Consider the following 15,656-nt stretch of genomic DNA (forward strand, 5'->3'; position numbering starts at 1 on the left):
GAGAAGAGTGTTGCTCAGACATGGAGCCCATCTCCCACCTTGCACCATGATCCACATACCAACATTATGCTGAGGGCAGGTGTACCTGTGCTAGTTTTGATTCCTTAGCAAGGCTACAGAGGCATGAATAACCATGTAAACACTTCTCTACACGATCTGACACTGCAGCAGAGGACTTTCAAGTTTGACGGGAGATAACTTGATCAAGGCAACAACGGCAGAGATGGCTGCCTGTGGAGGAGACCCCTCTTGGTGGTGGTTTTAAAAACCTGGTCAAGCAAACATGTCAGGAAAAGCCCCAACCTCCTGCAGCTGGAAGATGGATGAGAAATTTGTTTGGCCTCCGTCTTGGTGCTGTATTGCTGATTCTAAAGGCTGGTGACTACCCACAGCGACAGGGAGGGATGGTACATCCTGTGTTAGCGACTCTCCTGACGTTTCACTACTATCGCTATCAAGGCTGTACTATCTTGAGCACTGCTCTCTGTATTTGCACATTCAGTGTCAAGGCAGAGATAAGCTATGTGCCTCATTTAAAGTCAGTGAGATCTTCCACTAGGTAGGAGCAGTACAGTCCTTGACAGTGTTTTGTCCAGTTTTCCTTGCAATCCCTTGTTTCCCCTTGTTTCTCTTCTTCTCCCTTCTTGTACTGCTGTAGTTTGTTCATATCCTGCAAAAGTTATAAAGCTACTTTGCTTGAAGGTGCTTCTTCCCCACTCTGTCCTGATTCAGCAAAAGCCACTGAAGACAGAATGCAAGCCTGTGGACTTGTGAGTATGCTCTGAAGGTCGCAAGCCTCCATAATCGAACCCTGAAGAAACAGGACTGAGATCACTCAGTGCATCACAGCAACATGCCCATGATTTCTGGTGAATCCTAGGCCTGAGTCTTTCATCTGTCCTGACCTCAAGGTAGTGACTAGGGCTGCTTTTTAAGCCCCTGACATTGAGTCATTCAAAGAATATCAGAAGAAATAAGAAGGCGTCCAGTTTGCATCAGCTTCCTTAGGCAAAAGGAATCCTCTTGTCCAACACTTGTTTTGTTGCTCCTTTTTACTGATACTGGTCAGCCACAGCTACTCTAACAGCACCCATCTTTCACCGCTGTTCCTCATGCTTCAGGAGGATTACATTTGTCTTCGACTAACTGAACTTTTCTTTTCCCAGACTCCCAGACCTTGTCAGGGTTGGAAAGAACTTTTAGAACTCAACATTAAGCCAGTGTTTATAAAGGGTACATTTTACTAGCAGTGAGCTGTCTCCCTTTTCATCATAGATGGTAAAGACCTCTAAGAACATTTACAGGCATCTTTGCATGATTTCAGTATTCGTTGCTCAGGATGTGCCAATCAAAAACCACTGGCAATAAGGAGATAAGAAATATAAGTGTTTGATTATAACAAAATCCATTCTTTAAAAACAAGCTGAAGTGCAAGAACTGCTGTTCAGGCTTATCATTTATTAGCAGACAGTCATCGGAACAGAAATGCAAGTCTTCATGACACTGCTTTTGCTGCTACAAGACCAAAGACAAGAACAGAAATTAAGAAGACAACTATAATAGAGAAACATTTATTTTGTGGTTAAGTAGCAAAGCGTCTGCTCAGATTCACAGGAATCTCGGAGATCTTAAACAGCAACATTATACAATACCAGAGATCAGTTATTTACAACAGCCAGAGAAATTTGTTGCTACTGATAACAATATGATAATAATGTCTCTCACAGACCAGTTAGTTTTATGATGCATTTCTATACATGGGACGGAATTTGGTCCAAAACCTGGGGGTTCTTTCCAATTAAAATGCAAAACCTGATCCTGCAGATTTTATTTCAAAATATAAAGGCTCCAGGGCTAAGAGCCACTGCTGGGCTGAACCTTCCCCTTGCCTCACGTCAAGCCCCAGAAACTGTCCTCTGCACTCGGTTTTTCCCTTCTCCACCGCATCTACCACGGGCGTCTCTGCATCTCCAAGCATGAAGCTAGCAGAATTGCTTCCAGGGAACAGTGGAAGAGAAATAGGGAGCAGCACAAGTAGCCGCAAGTTGAACTTTCTGCTTCCCACTGCTCAAGTGAATCCGCAAACAAGCGAGTGGCAGGCACGCTTCCTCTTGCAGCCTGGGCCATTCGCACAGCAGCCCAGCCGCTGCTCTGCCTTCGTTCTTATGCCCTTCGTAGCAGGTCGCGCTTTCGTTTTGCTGGAGACGAACAGTCGTCTGCTTCTCGCCCAGAGAGCGCGGTGCCGGCAGCGAAAGCCTCCAGGCTGCTGCTTCTGCCCAAACACGCCTGGCCTATGCACTTTCTCTGGCGGCGCTAGGTAGCGGCACATTCGCTCTGCCTTGTAGCCTGAATCTTAACGGAAAGCTTCTCGGCTACGTCTGGCACAGAGCACAGGTTGAGGTCAACGAGCTTCCCCAGAGCTTGCCCCCGAGGCGTGGAAACTTGGATTTGCAGCACATTCCAGGGCTCCTCTTCCTTCCTTTACAGCCTGCCCAGCGCCGTCAGATCGCCGTGCTCTCTGCCGCCGCCTTCTCGCTTCCAAGTACCAGCACGCACCTTGCAGCCGTGCAGAGAGCAAAGATGCGGATAGACGTCTCGCTCAGAAGAAGGTGCCAGGACGAAAAGATGTTCGTCCTTTCTGCTCCTCGTCGACCGCATTGTGGTGCTGTGTTGAAAGTCTTGGCCAGCCAAAGGCTAATCTTACAGCAAGTGCTTCTCTCCTGAAGCATTTGGCTCAGTGAGAGCTACACACGCGGTTTGGACACTGTAAAGCAGCAAGAAAAATGATTGTACCTCGAGCTGAGGAAAATCCCTGCACAGAACCCTGTGCATGCGTGCGCTATACCCTCTGAAGAGCGCGACAGCTCCGAGCCATGGCTGGGCTTCACTTCTGTCCAGAGCACAGAAGGCGAAGAACGAAGCAGCCGGGCACCGGGCTCATGCACTCAGTGCACCGAATTGCATGAGCTCGGCACAAAGCTGCTTCACAAGCACAGTCAGCTGAGAATGCTCCGGCTGCTTCCGAGAGTCCGGCGCAGCCCTTGCACTCCATCACACACGCTGGCCAGAAACAGTTTCTTACAGCCGCACTGTTGCAGAGTCCACGCGGCTTGAGCGCACGCAGAAGGAGGCGTCCAGAAAGAAGGCGTTCTTCAAGTCCCCCTTCTCTAAGCAGCCTTGAAGCTGAGCACAGCACACTGCGCCTAGGCAGCTTCTTTCTCCGAGAGACGTGCCCTCCTCACACGATGCACTCTCGCAGCTCCCTTGCCCACTTGCAGCAGCTGCTAGCAAAGAAAAAGGCTCCAGGGCTAAGAGCCACTGCTGGGCTGAACCTTCCCCTTGCCTCACGTCAAGCCCCAGAAACTGTCCTCTGCACTCGGTTTTTCCCTTCTCCACCGCATCTACCACGGGCGTCTCTGCATCTCCAAGCATGAAGCTAGCAGAATTGCTTCCAGGGAACAGTGGAAGAGAAATAGGGAGCAGCACAAGTAGCCGCAAGTTGAACTTTCTGCTTCCCACTGCTCAAGTGAATCCGCAAACAAGCGAGTGGCAGGCACGCTTCCTCTTGCAGCCTGGGCCATTCGCACAGCAGCCCAGCCGCTGCTCTGCCTTCGTTCTTATGCCCTTCGTAGCAGGTCGCGCTTTCGTTTTGCTGGAGACGAACAGTCGTCTGCTTCTCGCCCAGAGAGCGCGGTGCCGGCAGCGAAAGCCTCCAGGCTGCTGCTTCTGCCCAAACACGCCTGGCCTATGCACTTTCTCTGGCGGCGCTAGGTAGCGGCACATTCGCTCTGCCTTGTAGCCTGAATCTTAACGGAAAGCTTCTCGGCTACGTCTGGCACAGAGCACAGGTTGAGGTCAACGAGCTTCCCCAGAGCTTGCCCCCGAGGCGTGGAAACTTGGATTTGCAGCACATTCCAGGGCTCCTCTTCCTTCCTTTACAGCCTGCCCAGCGCCGTCAGATCGCCGTGCTCTCTGCCGCCGCCTTCTCGCTTCCAAGTACCAGCACGCACCTTGCAGCCGTGCAGAGAGCAAAGATGCGGATAGACGTCTCGCTCAGAAGAAGGTGCCAGGACGAAAAGATGTTCGTCCTTTCTGCTCCTCGTCGCCCGCATTGTGGTGCTGTGTTGAAAGTCTTGGCCAGCCAAAGGCTAATCTTACAGCAAGTGCTTCTCTCCTGAAGCATTTGGCTCAGTGAGAGCTACACACGCGGTTTGGACACTGTAAAGCAGCAAGAAAAATGATTGTACCTCGAGCTGAGGAAAATCCCTGCACAGAACCCTGTGCATGCGTGCGCTATACCCTCTGAAGAGCGCGACAGCTCCGAGCCATGGCTGGGCTTCACTTCTGTCCAGAGCACAGAAGGCGAAGAACGAAGCAGCCGGGCACCGGGCTCATGCACTCAGTGCACCGAATTGCATGAGCTCGGCACAAAGCTGCTTCACAAGCACAGTCAGCTGAGAATGCTCCGGCTGCTTCCGAGAGTCCGGCGCAGCCCTTGCACTCCATCACACACGCTGGCCAGAAACAGTTTCTTACAGCCGCACTGTTGCAGAGTCCACGCGGCTTGAGCGCACGCAGAAGGAGGCGTCCAGAAAGAAGGCGTTCTTCAAGTCCCCCTTCTCTAAGCAGCCTTGAAGCTGAGCACAGCACACTGCGCCTAGGCAGCTTCTTTCTCCGAGAGACGTGCCCTCCTCACACGATGCACTCTCGCAGCTCCCTTGCCCACTTGCAGCAGCTGCTAGCAAAGAAAAAGGCTCCAGGGCTAAGAGCCACTGCTGGGCTGAACCTTTCCCTTGCCTCACGTCAAGCCCCAGAAACTGTCCTCTGCACTCGGTTTTTCCCTTCTCCACCGCATCTACCACGGGCGTCTCTGCATCTCCAAGCATGAAGCTAGCAGAATTGCTTCCAGGGAACAGTGGAAGAGAAATAGGGAGCAGCACAAGTAGCCGCAAGTTGAACTTTCTGCTTCCCACTGCTCAAGTGAATCCGCAAACAAGCGAGTGGCAGGCACGCTTCCTCTTGCAGCCTGGGCCATTCGCACAGCAGCCCAGCCGCTGCTCTGCCTTCGTTCTTATGCCCTTCGTAGCAGGTCGCGCTTTCGTTTTGCTGGAGACGAACAGTCGTCTGCTTCTCGCCCAGAGAGCGCGGTGCCGGCAGCGAAAGCCTCCAGGCTGCTGCTTCTGCCCAAACACGCCTGGCCTATGCACTTTCTCTGGCGGCGCTAGGTAGCGGCACATTCGCTCTGCCTTGTAGCCTGAATCTTAACGGAAAGCTTCTCGGCTACGTCTGGCACAGAGCACAGGTTGAGGTCAACGAGCTTCCCCAGAGCTTGCCCCCGAGGCGTGGAAACTTGGATTTGCAGCACATTCCAGGGCTCCTCTTCCTTCCTTTACAGCCTGCCCAGCGCCGTCAGATCGCCGTGCTCTCTGCCGCCGCCTTCTCGCTTCCAAGTACCAGCACGCACCTTGCAGCCGTGCAGAGAGCAAAGATGCGGATAGACGTCTCGCTCAGAAGAAGGTGCCAGGACGAAAAGATGTTCGTCCTTTCTGCTCCTCGTCGCCCGCATTGTGGTGCTGTGTTGAAAGTCTTGGCCAGCCAAAGGCTAATCTTACAGCAAGTGCTTCTCTCCTGAAGCATTTGGCTCAGTGAGAGCTACACACGCGGTTTGGACACTGTAAAGCAGCAAGAAAAATGATTGTACCTCGAGCTGAGGAAAATCCCTGCACAGAACCCTGTGCATGCGTGCGCTATACCCTCTGAAGAGCGCGACAGCTCCGAGCCATGGCTGGGCTTCACTTCTGTCCAGAGCACAGAAGGCGAAGAACGAAGCAGCCGGGCACCGGGCTCATGCACTCAGTGCACCGAATTGCATGAGCTCGGCACAAAGCTGCTTCACAAGCACAGTCAGCTGAGAATGCTTCGGCTGCTTCCGAGAGTCCGGCGCAGCCCTTGCACGCCATCACACAAGCTGGCCAGAAACAGTTTCTTACAGCCGCACTGTTGCAGAGTCCACGCGGCTTGAGCGCACGCAGAAGGAGGCGTCCAGAAAGAAGGCGTTCTTCAAGTCCCCCTTCTCTAAGCAGCCTTGAAGCTGAGCACAGCACACTGCGCCTAGGCAGCTTCTTTCTCCGAGAGACGTGCCCTCCTCACACGATGCACTCTCGCAGCTCCCTTGCCCACTTGCAGCAGCTGCTAGCAAAGAAAAAGGCTCCAGGGCTAAGAGCCACTGCTGGGCTGAACCTTTCCCTTGCCTCACGTCAAGCCCCAGAAACTGTCCTCTGCACTCGGTTTTTCCCTTCTCCACCGCATCTACCACGGGCGTCTCTGCATCTCCAAGCATGAAGCTAGCAGAATTGCTTCCAGGGAACAGGGGAAGAGAAATAGGGAGCAGCACAAGTAGCCGCAAGTTGAACTTTCTGCTTCCCACTGCTCAAGTGAATCCGCAAACAAGCGAGTGGCAGGCACGCTTCCTCTTGCAGCCTGGGCCATTCGCACAGCAGCCCAGCCGCTGCTCTGCCTTCGTTCTTATGCCCTTCGTAGCAGGTCGCGCTTTCGTTTTGCTGGAGACGAACAGTCGTCTGCTTCTCGCCCAGAGAGCGCGGTGCCGGCAGCGAAAGCCTCCAGGCTGCTGCTTCTGCCCAAACACGCCTGGCCTATGCACTTTCTCTGGCGGCGCTAGGTAGCGGCACATTCGCTCTGCCTTGTAGCCTGAATCTTAACGGAAAGCTTCTCGGCTACGTCTGGCACAGAGCACAGGTTGAGGTCAACGAGCTTCCCCAGAGCTTGCCCCCGAGGCGTGGAAACTTGGATTTGCAGCACATTCCAGGGCTCCTCTTCCTTCCTTTACAGCCTGCCCAGCGCCGTCAGATCGCCGTGCTCTCTGCCGCCGCCTTCTCGCTTCCAAGTACCAGCACGCACCTTGCAGCCGTGCAGAGAGCAAAGATGCGGATAGACGTCTCGCTCAGAAGAAGGTGCCAGGACGAAAAGATGTTCGTCCTTTCTGCTCCTCGTCGCCCGCATTGTGGTGCTGTGTTGAAAGTCTTGGCCAGCCAAAGGCTAATCTTACAGCAAGTGCTTCTCTCCTGAAGCATTTGGCTCAGTGAGAGCTACACACGCGGTTTGGACACTGTAAAGCAGCAAGAAAAATGATTGTACCTCGAGCTGAGGAAAATCCCTGCACAGAACCCTGTGCATGCGTGCGCTATACCCTCTGAAGAGCGCGACAGCTCCGAGCCATGGCTGGGCTTCACTTCTGTCCAGAGCACAGAAGGCGAAGAACGAAGCAGCCGGGCACCGGGCTCATGCACTCAGTGCACCGAATTGCATGAGCTCGGCACAAAGCTGCTTCACAAGCACAGTCAGCTGAGAATGCTCCGGCTGCTTCCGAGAGTCCGGCGCAGCCCTTGCACTCCATCACACACGCTGGCCAGAAACAGTTTCTTACAGCCGCACTGTTGCAGAGTCCACGCGGCTTGAGCGCACGCAGAAGGAGGCGTCCAGAAAGAAGGCGTTCTTCAAGTCCCCCTTCTCTAAGCAGCCTTGAAGCTGAGCACAGCACACTGCGCCTAGGCAGCTTCTTTCTCCGAGAGACGTGCCCTCCTCACACGATGCACTCTCGCAGCTCCCTTGCCCACTTGCAGCAGCTGCTAGCAAAGAAAAAGGCTCCAGGGCTAAGAGCCACTGCTGGGCTGAACCTTCCCCTTGCCTCACGTCAAGCCCCAGAAACTGTCCTCTGCACTCGGTTTTTCCCTTCTCCACCGCATCTACCACGGGCGTCTCTGCATCTCCAAGCATGAAGCTAGCAGAATTGCTTCCAGGGAACAGGGGAAGAGAAATCGGGAGCAGCACAAGTAGCCGCAAGTTGAACTTTCTGCTTCCCACTGCTCAAGTGAATCCGCAAACAAGCGAGTGGCAGGCACGCTTCCTCTTGCAGCCTGGGCCATTCGCACAGCAGCCCAGCCGCTGCTCTGCCTTCGTTCTTATGCCCTTCGTAGCAGGTCGCGCTTTCGTTTTGCTGGAGACGAACAGTCGTCTGCTTCTCGCCCAGAGAGCGCGGTGCCGGCAGCGAAAGCCTCCAGGCTGCTGCTTCTGCCCAAACACGCCTGGCCTATGCACTTTCTCTGGCGGCGCTAGGTAGCGGCACATTCGCTCTGCCTTGTAGCCTGAATCTTAACGGAAAGCTTCTCGGCTACGTCTGGCACAGAGCACAGGTTGAGGTCAACGAGCTTCCCCAGAGCTTGCCCCCGAGGCGTGGAAACTTGGATTTGCAGCACATTCCAGGGCTCCTCTTCCTTCCTTTACAGCCTGCCCAGCGCCGTCAGATCGCCGTGCTCTCTGCCGCCGCCTTCTCGCTTCCAAGTACCAGCACGCACCTTGCAGCCGTGCAGAGAGCAAAGATGCGGATAGACGTCTCGCTCAGAAGAAGGTGCCAGGACGAAAAGATGTTCGTCCTTTCTGCTCCTCGTCGCCCGCATTGTGGTGCTGTGTTGAAAGTCTTGGCCAGCCAAAGGCTAATCTTACAGCAAGTGCTTCTCTCCTGAAGCATTTGGCTCAGTGAGAGCTACACACGCGGTTTGGACACTGTAAAGCAGCAAGAAAAATGATTGTACCTCGAGCTGAGGAAAATCCCTGCACAGAACCCTGTGCATGCGTGCGCTATACCCTCTGAAGAGCGCGACAGCTCCGAGCCATGGCTGGGCTTCACTTCTGTCCAGAGCACAGAAGGCGAAGAACGAAGCAGCCGGGCACCGGGCTCATGCACTCAGTGCACCGAATTGCATGAGCTCGGCACAAAGCTGCTTCACAAGCACAGTCAGCTGAGAATGCTCCGGCTGCTTCCGAGAGTCCGGCGCAGCCCTTGCACTCCATCACACACGCTGGCCAGAAACAGTTTCTTACAGCCGCACTGTTGCAGAGTCCACGCGGCTTGAGCGCACGCAGAAGGAGGCGTCCAGAAAGAAGGCGTTCTTCAAGTCCCCCTTCTCTAAGCAGCCTTGAAGCTGAGCACAGCACACTGCGCCTAGGCAGCTTCTTTCTCCGAGAGACGTGCCCTCCTCACACGATGCACTCTCGCAGCTCCCTTGCCCACTTGCAGCAGCTGCTAGCAAAAAAAAAGGCTCCAGGGCTAAGAGCCACTGCTGGGCTGAACCTTCCCCTTGCCTCACGTCAAGCCCCAGAAACTGTCCTCTGCACTCGGTTTTTCCCTTCTCCACCGCATCTACCACGGGCGTCTCTGCATCTCCAAGCATGAAGCTAGCAGAATTGCTTCCAGGGAACAGGGGAAGAGAAATAGGGAGCAGCACAAGTAGCCGCAAGTTGAACTTTCTGCTTCCCACTGCTCAAGTGAATCCGCAAACAAGCGAGTGGCAGGCACGCTTCCTCTTGCAGCCTGGGCCATTCGCACAGCAGCCCAGCCGCTGCTCTGCCTTCGTTCTTATGCCCTTCGTAGCAGGTCGCGCTTTCGTTTTGCTGGAGACGAACAGTCGTCTGCTTCTCGCCCAGAGAGCGCGGTGCCGGCAGCGAAAGCCTCCAGGCTGCTGCTTCTGCCCAAACACGCCTGGCCTATGCACTTTCTCTGGCGGCGCTAGGTAGCGGCACATTCGCTCTGCCTTGTAGCCTGAATCTTAACGGAAAGCTTCTCGGCTACGTCTGGCACAGAGCACAGGTTGAGGTCAACGAGCTTCCCCAGAGCTTGCCCCCGAGGCGTGGAAACTTGGATTTGCAGCACATTCCAGGGCTCCTCTTCCTTCCTTTACAGCCTGCCCAGCGCCGTCAGATCGCCGTGCTCTCTGCCGCCGCCTTCTCGCTTCCAAGTACCAGCACGCACCTTGCAGCCGTGCAGAGAGCAAAGATGCGGATAGACGTCTCGCTCAGAAGAAGGTGCCAGGACGAAAAGATGTTCGTCCTTTCTGCTCCTCGTCGACCGCATTGTGGTGCTGTGTTGAAAGTCTTGGCCAGCCAAAGGCTAATCTTACAGCAAGTGCTTCTCTCCTGAAGCATTTGGCTCAGTGAGAGCTACACACGCGGTTTGGACACTGTAAAGCAGCAAGAAAAATGATTGTACCTCGAGCTGAGGAAAATCCCTGCACAGAACCCTGTGCATGCGTGCGCTATACCCTCTGAAGAGCGCGACAGCTCCGAGCCATGGCTGGGCTTCACTTCTGTCCAGAGCACAGAAGGCGAAGAACGAAGCAGCCGGGCACCGGGCTCATGCACTCAGTGCACCGAATTGCATGAGCTCGGCACAAAGCTGCTTCACAAGCACAGTCAGCTGAGAATGCTCCGGCTGCTTCCGAGAGTCCGGCGCAGCCCTTGCACTCCATCACACACGCTGGCCAGAAACAGTTTCTTACAGCCGCACTGTTGCAGAGTCCACGCGGCTTGAGCGCACGCAGAAGGAGGCGTCCAGAAAGAAGGCGTTCTTCAAGTCCCCCTTCTCTAAGCAGCCTTGAAGCTGAGCACAGCACACTGCGCCTAGGCAGCTTCTTTCTCCGAGAGACGTGCCCTCCTCACACGATGCACTCTCGCAGCTCCCTTGCCCACTTGCAGCAGCTGCTAGCAAAGAAAAAGGCTCCAGGGCTAAGAGCCACTGCTGGGCTGAACCTTTCCCTTGCCTCACGTCAAGCCCCAGAAACTGTCCTCTGCACTCGGTTTTTCCCTTCTCCACCGCATCTACCACGGGCGTCTCTGCATCTCCAAGCATGAAGCTAGCAGAATTGCTTCCAGGGAACAGTGGAAGAGAAATAGGGAGCAGCACAAGTAGCCGCAAGTTGAACTTTCTGCTTCCCACTGCTCAAGTGAATCCGCAAACAAGCGAGTGGCAGGCACGCTTCCTCTTGCAGCCTGGGCCATTCGCACAGCAGCCCAGCCGCTGCTCTGCCTTCGTTCTTATGCCCTTCGTAGCAGGTCGCGCTTTCGTTTTGCTGGAGACGAACAGTCGTCTGCTTCTCGCCCAGAGAGCGCGGTGCCGGCAGCGAAAGCCTCCAGGCTGCTGCTTCTGCCCAAACACGCCTGGCCTATGCACTTTCTCTGGCGGCGCTAGGTAGCGGCACATTCGCTCTGCCTTGTAGCCTGAATCTTAACGGAAAGCTTCTCGGCTACGTCTGGCACAGAGCACAGGTTGAGGTCAACGAGCTTCCCCAGAGCTTGCCCCCGAGGCGTGGAAACTTGGATTTGCAGCACATTCCAGGGCTCCTCTTCCTTCCTTTACAGCCTGCCCAGCGCCGTCAGATCGCCGTGCTCTCTGCCGCCGCCTTCTCGCTTCCAAGTACCAGCACGCACCTTGCAGCCGTGCAGAGAGCAAAGATGCGGATAGACGTGTCGCTCAGAAGAAGGTGCCAGGACGAAAAGATGTTCGTCCTTTCTGCTCCTCGTCGCCCGCATTGTGGTGCTGTGTTGAAAGTCTTGGCCAGCCAAAGGCTAATCTTACAGCAAGTGCTTCTCTCCTGAAGCATTTGGCTCAGTGAGAGCTACACACGCGGTTTGGACACTGTAAAGCAGCAAGAAAAATGATTGTACCTCGAGCTGAGGAAAATCCCTGCACAGAACCCTGTGCATGCGTGCGCTATACCCTCTGAAGAGCGCGACAGCTCCGAGCCATGGCTGGGCTTCACTTCTGTCCAGAGCACAGAAGGCGAAGAACGAAGCAGCCGGGCACCGGGCTCATGCACTCAGTGCACCGAATTGCATGAGCTCGGCACAAAGCTGCTTCACAAGCACAGTCAGCTGAGAATGCTCCGGCTGCTTCCGAGAGTCCGGCGCAGCCCTTGCACTCCATCACACACGCTGGCCAGAAACAGTTTCTTACAGCCGCACTGTTGCAGAGTCCACGCGGCTTGAGCGCACGCAGAAGGAGGCGTCCAGAAAGAAGGCGTTCTTCAAGTCCCCCTTCTCTAAGCAGCCTTGAAGCTGAGCACAGCACACTGCGCCTAGGCAGCTTCTTTCTCCGAGAGACGTGCCCTCCTCACACGATGCACTCTCGCAGCTCCCTTGCCCACTTGCAGCAGCTGCTAGCAAAGAAAAAGGCTCCAGGGCTAAGAGCCACTGCTGGGCTGAACCTTTCCCTTGCCTCACGTCAAGCCCCAGAAACTGTCCTCTGCACTCGGTTTTTCCCTTCTCCACCGCATCTACCACGGGCGTCTCTGCATCTCCAAGCATGAAGCTAGCAGAATTGCTTCCAGGGAACAGTGGAAGAGAAATAGGGAGCAGCACAAGTAGCCGCAAGTTGAACTTTCTGCTTCCCACTGCTCAAGTGAATCCGCAAACAAGCGAGTGGCAGGCACGCTTCCTCTTGCAGCCTGGGCCATTCGCACAGCAGCCCAGCCGCTGCTCTGCCTTCGTTCTTATGCCCTTCGTAGCAGGTCGCGCTTTCGTTTTGCTGGAGACGAACAGTCGTCTGCTTCTCGCCCAGAGAGCGCGGTGCCGGCAGCGAAAGCCTCCAGGCTGCTGCTTCTGCCCAAACACGCCTGGCCTATGCACTTTCTCTGGCGGCGCTAGGTAGCGGCACATTCGCTCTGCCTTGTAGCCTGAATCTTAACGGAAAGCTTCTCGGCTACGTCTGGCACAGAGCACAGGTTGAGGTCAACGAGCTTCCCCAGAGCTTGCCCCCGAGGCGTGGAAACTTGGATTTGCAGCACATTCCAGGGCTCCTCTTCCTTCCTTTACAGCCTGCCCAGCGCCGTCAGATCGCCGTGCTCTCTGCCGCCGCCTTCTCGCTTCCAAGTACCAGCACGCACCTTGCAGCCGTGCAGAGAGCAAAGATGCGGATAGACGTCTCGCTCAGAAGAAGGTGCCAGGACGAAAAGATGTTCGTCCTTTCTGCTCCTCGTCGCCCGCATTGTGGTGCTGTGTTGAAAGTCTTGGCCAGCCAAAGGCTAATCTTACAGCAAGTGCTTCTCTCCTGAAGCATTTGGCTCAGTGAGAGCTACACACGCGGTTTGGACACTGTAAAGCAGCAAGAAAAATGATTGTACCTCGAGCTGAGGAAAATCCCTGCACAGAACCCTGTGCATGCGTGCGCTATACCCTCTGAAGAGCGCGACAGCTCCGAGCCATGGCTGGGCTTCACTTCTGTCCAGAGCACAGAAGGCGAAGAACGAAGCAGCCGGGCACCGGGCTCATGCACTCAGTGCACCGAATTGCATGAGCTCGGCACAAAGCTGCTTCACAAGCACAGTCAGCTGAGAATGCTTCGGCTGCTTCCGAGAGTCCGGCGCAGCCCTTGCACGCCATCACACAAGCTGGCCAGAAACAGTTTCTTACAGCCGCACTGTTGCAGAGTCCACGCGGCTTGAGCGCACGCAGAAGGAGGCGTCCAGAAAGAAGGCGTTCTTCAAGTCCCCCTTCTCTAAGCAGCCTTGAAGCTGAGCACAGCACACTGCGCCTAGGCAGCTTCTTTCTCCGAGAGACGTGCCCTCCTCACACGATGCACTCTCGCAGCTCCCTTGCCCACTTGCAGCAGCTGCTAGCAAAGAAAAAGGCTCCAGGGCTAAGAGCCACTGCTGGGCTGAACCTTTCCCTTGCCTCACGTCAAGCCCCAGAAACTGTCCTCTGCACTCGGTTTTTCCCTTCTCCACCGCATCTACCACGGGCGTCTCTGCATCTCCAAGCATGAAGCTAGCAGAATTGCTTCCAGGGAACAGGGGAAGAGAAATAGGGAGCAGCACAAGTAGCCGCAAGTTGAACTTTCTGCTTCCCACTGCTCAAGTGAATCCGCAAACAAGCGAGTGGCAGGCACGCTTCCTCTTGCAGCCTGGGCCATTCGCACAGCAGCCCAGCCGCTGCTCTGCCTTCGTTCTTATGCCCTTCGTAGCAGGTCGCGCTTTCGTTTTGCTGGAGACGAACAGTCGTCTGCTTCTCGCCCAGAGAGCGCGGTGCCGGCAGCGAAAGCCTCCAGGCTGCTGCTTCTGCCCAAACACGCCTGGCCTATGCACTTTCTCTGGCGGCGCTAGGTAGCGGCACATTCGCTCTGCCTTGTAGCCTGAATCTTAACGGAAAGCTTCTCGGCTACGTCTGGCACAGAGCACAGGTTGAGGTCAACGAGCTTCCCCAGAGCTTGCCCCCGAGGCGTGGAAACTTGGATTTGCAGCACATTCCAGGGCTCCTCTTCCTTCCTTTACAGCCTGCCCAGCGCCGTCAGATCGCCGTGCTCTCTGCCGCCGCCTTCTCGCTTCCAAGTACCAGCACGCACCTTGCAGCCGTGCAGAGAGCAAAGATGCGGATAGACGTCTCGCTCAGAAGAAGGTGCCAGGACGAAAAGATGTTCGTCCTTTCTGCTCCTCGTCGCCCGCATTGTGGTGCTGTGTTGAAAGTCTTGGCCAGCCAAAGGCTAATCTTACAGCAAGTGCTTCTCTCCTGAAGCATTTGGCTCAGTGAGAGCTACACACGCGGTTTGGACACTGTAAAGCAGCAAGAAAAATGATTGTACCTCGAGCTGAGGAAAATCCCTGCACAGAACCCTGTGCATGCGTGCGCTATACCCTCTGAAGAGCGCGACAGCTCCGAGCCATGGCTGGGCTTCACTTCTGTCCAGAGCACAGAAGGCGAAGAACGAAGCAGCCGGGCACCGGGCTCATGCACTCAGTGCACCGAATTGCATGAGCTCGGCACAAAGCTGCTTCACAAGCACAGTCAGCTGAGAATGCTCCGGCTGCTTCCGAGAGTCCGGCGCAGCCCTTGCACTCCATCACACACGCTGGCCAGAAACAGTTTCTTACAGCCGCACTGTTGCAGAGTCCACGCGGCTTGAGCGCACGCAGAAGGAGGCGTCCAGAAAGAAGGCGTTCTTCAAGTCCCCCTTCTCTAAGCAGCCTTGAAGCTGAGCACAGCACACTGCGCCTAGGCAGCTTCTTTCTCCGAGAGACGTGCCCTCCTCACACGATGCACTCTCGCAGCTCCCTTGCCCACTTGCAGCAGCTGCTAGCAAAGAAAAAGGCTCCAGGGCTAAGAGCCACTGCTGGGCTGAACCTTCCCCTTGCCTCACGTCAAGCCCCAGAAACTGTCCTCTGCACTCGGTTTTTCCCTTCTCCACCGCATCTACCACGGGCGTCTCTGCATCTCCAAGCATGAAGCTAGCAGAATTGCTTCCAGGGAACAGGGGAAGAGAAATCGGGAGCAGCACAAGTAGCCGCAAGTTGAACTTTCTGCTTCCCACTGCTCAAGTGAATCCGCAAACAAGCGAGTGGCAGGCACGCTTCCTCTTGCAGCCTGGGCCATTCGCACAGCAGCCCAGCCGCTGCTCTGCCTTCGTTCTTATGCCCTTCGTAGCAGGTCGCGCTTTCGTTTTGCTGGAGACGAACAGTCGTCTGCTTCTCGCCCAGAGAGCGCGGTGCCGGCAGCGAAAGCCTCCAGGCTGCTGCTTCTGCCCAAACACGCCTGGCCTATGCACTTTCTCTGGCGGCGCTAGGTAGCGGCACATTCGCTCTGCCTTGTAGCCTGAATCTTAACGGAAAGCTTCTCGGCTACGTCTGGCACAGAGCACAGGTTGAGGTCAACGAGCTTCCCCAGAGCTTGCCCCCGAGGCGTGGAAACTTGGATTTGCAGCACATTCCAGGGCTCCTCTTCCTTCCTTTACAGCCTGCCCAGCGCCGTCAGATCGCCGTGCTCTCTGCCGCCGCCTTCTCGCTTCCAAGTACCAGCACGCACCTTGCAGCCGTGCA

Source organism: Coloeus monedula (assembly GCF_965178545.1).
Source record: "Coloeus monedula genome assembly, chromosome: 1".
Taxonomy (NCBI): domain Eukaryota; kingdom Metazoa; phylum Chordata; class Aves; order Passeriformes; family Corvidae; genus Coloeus; species Coloeus monedula.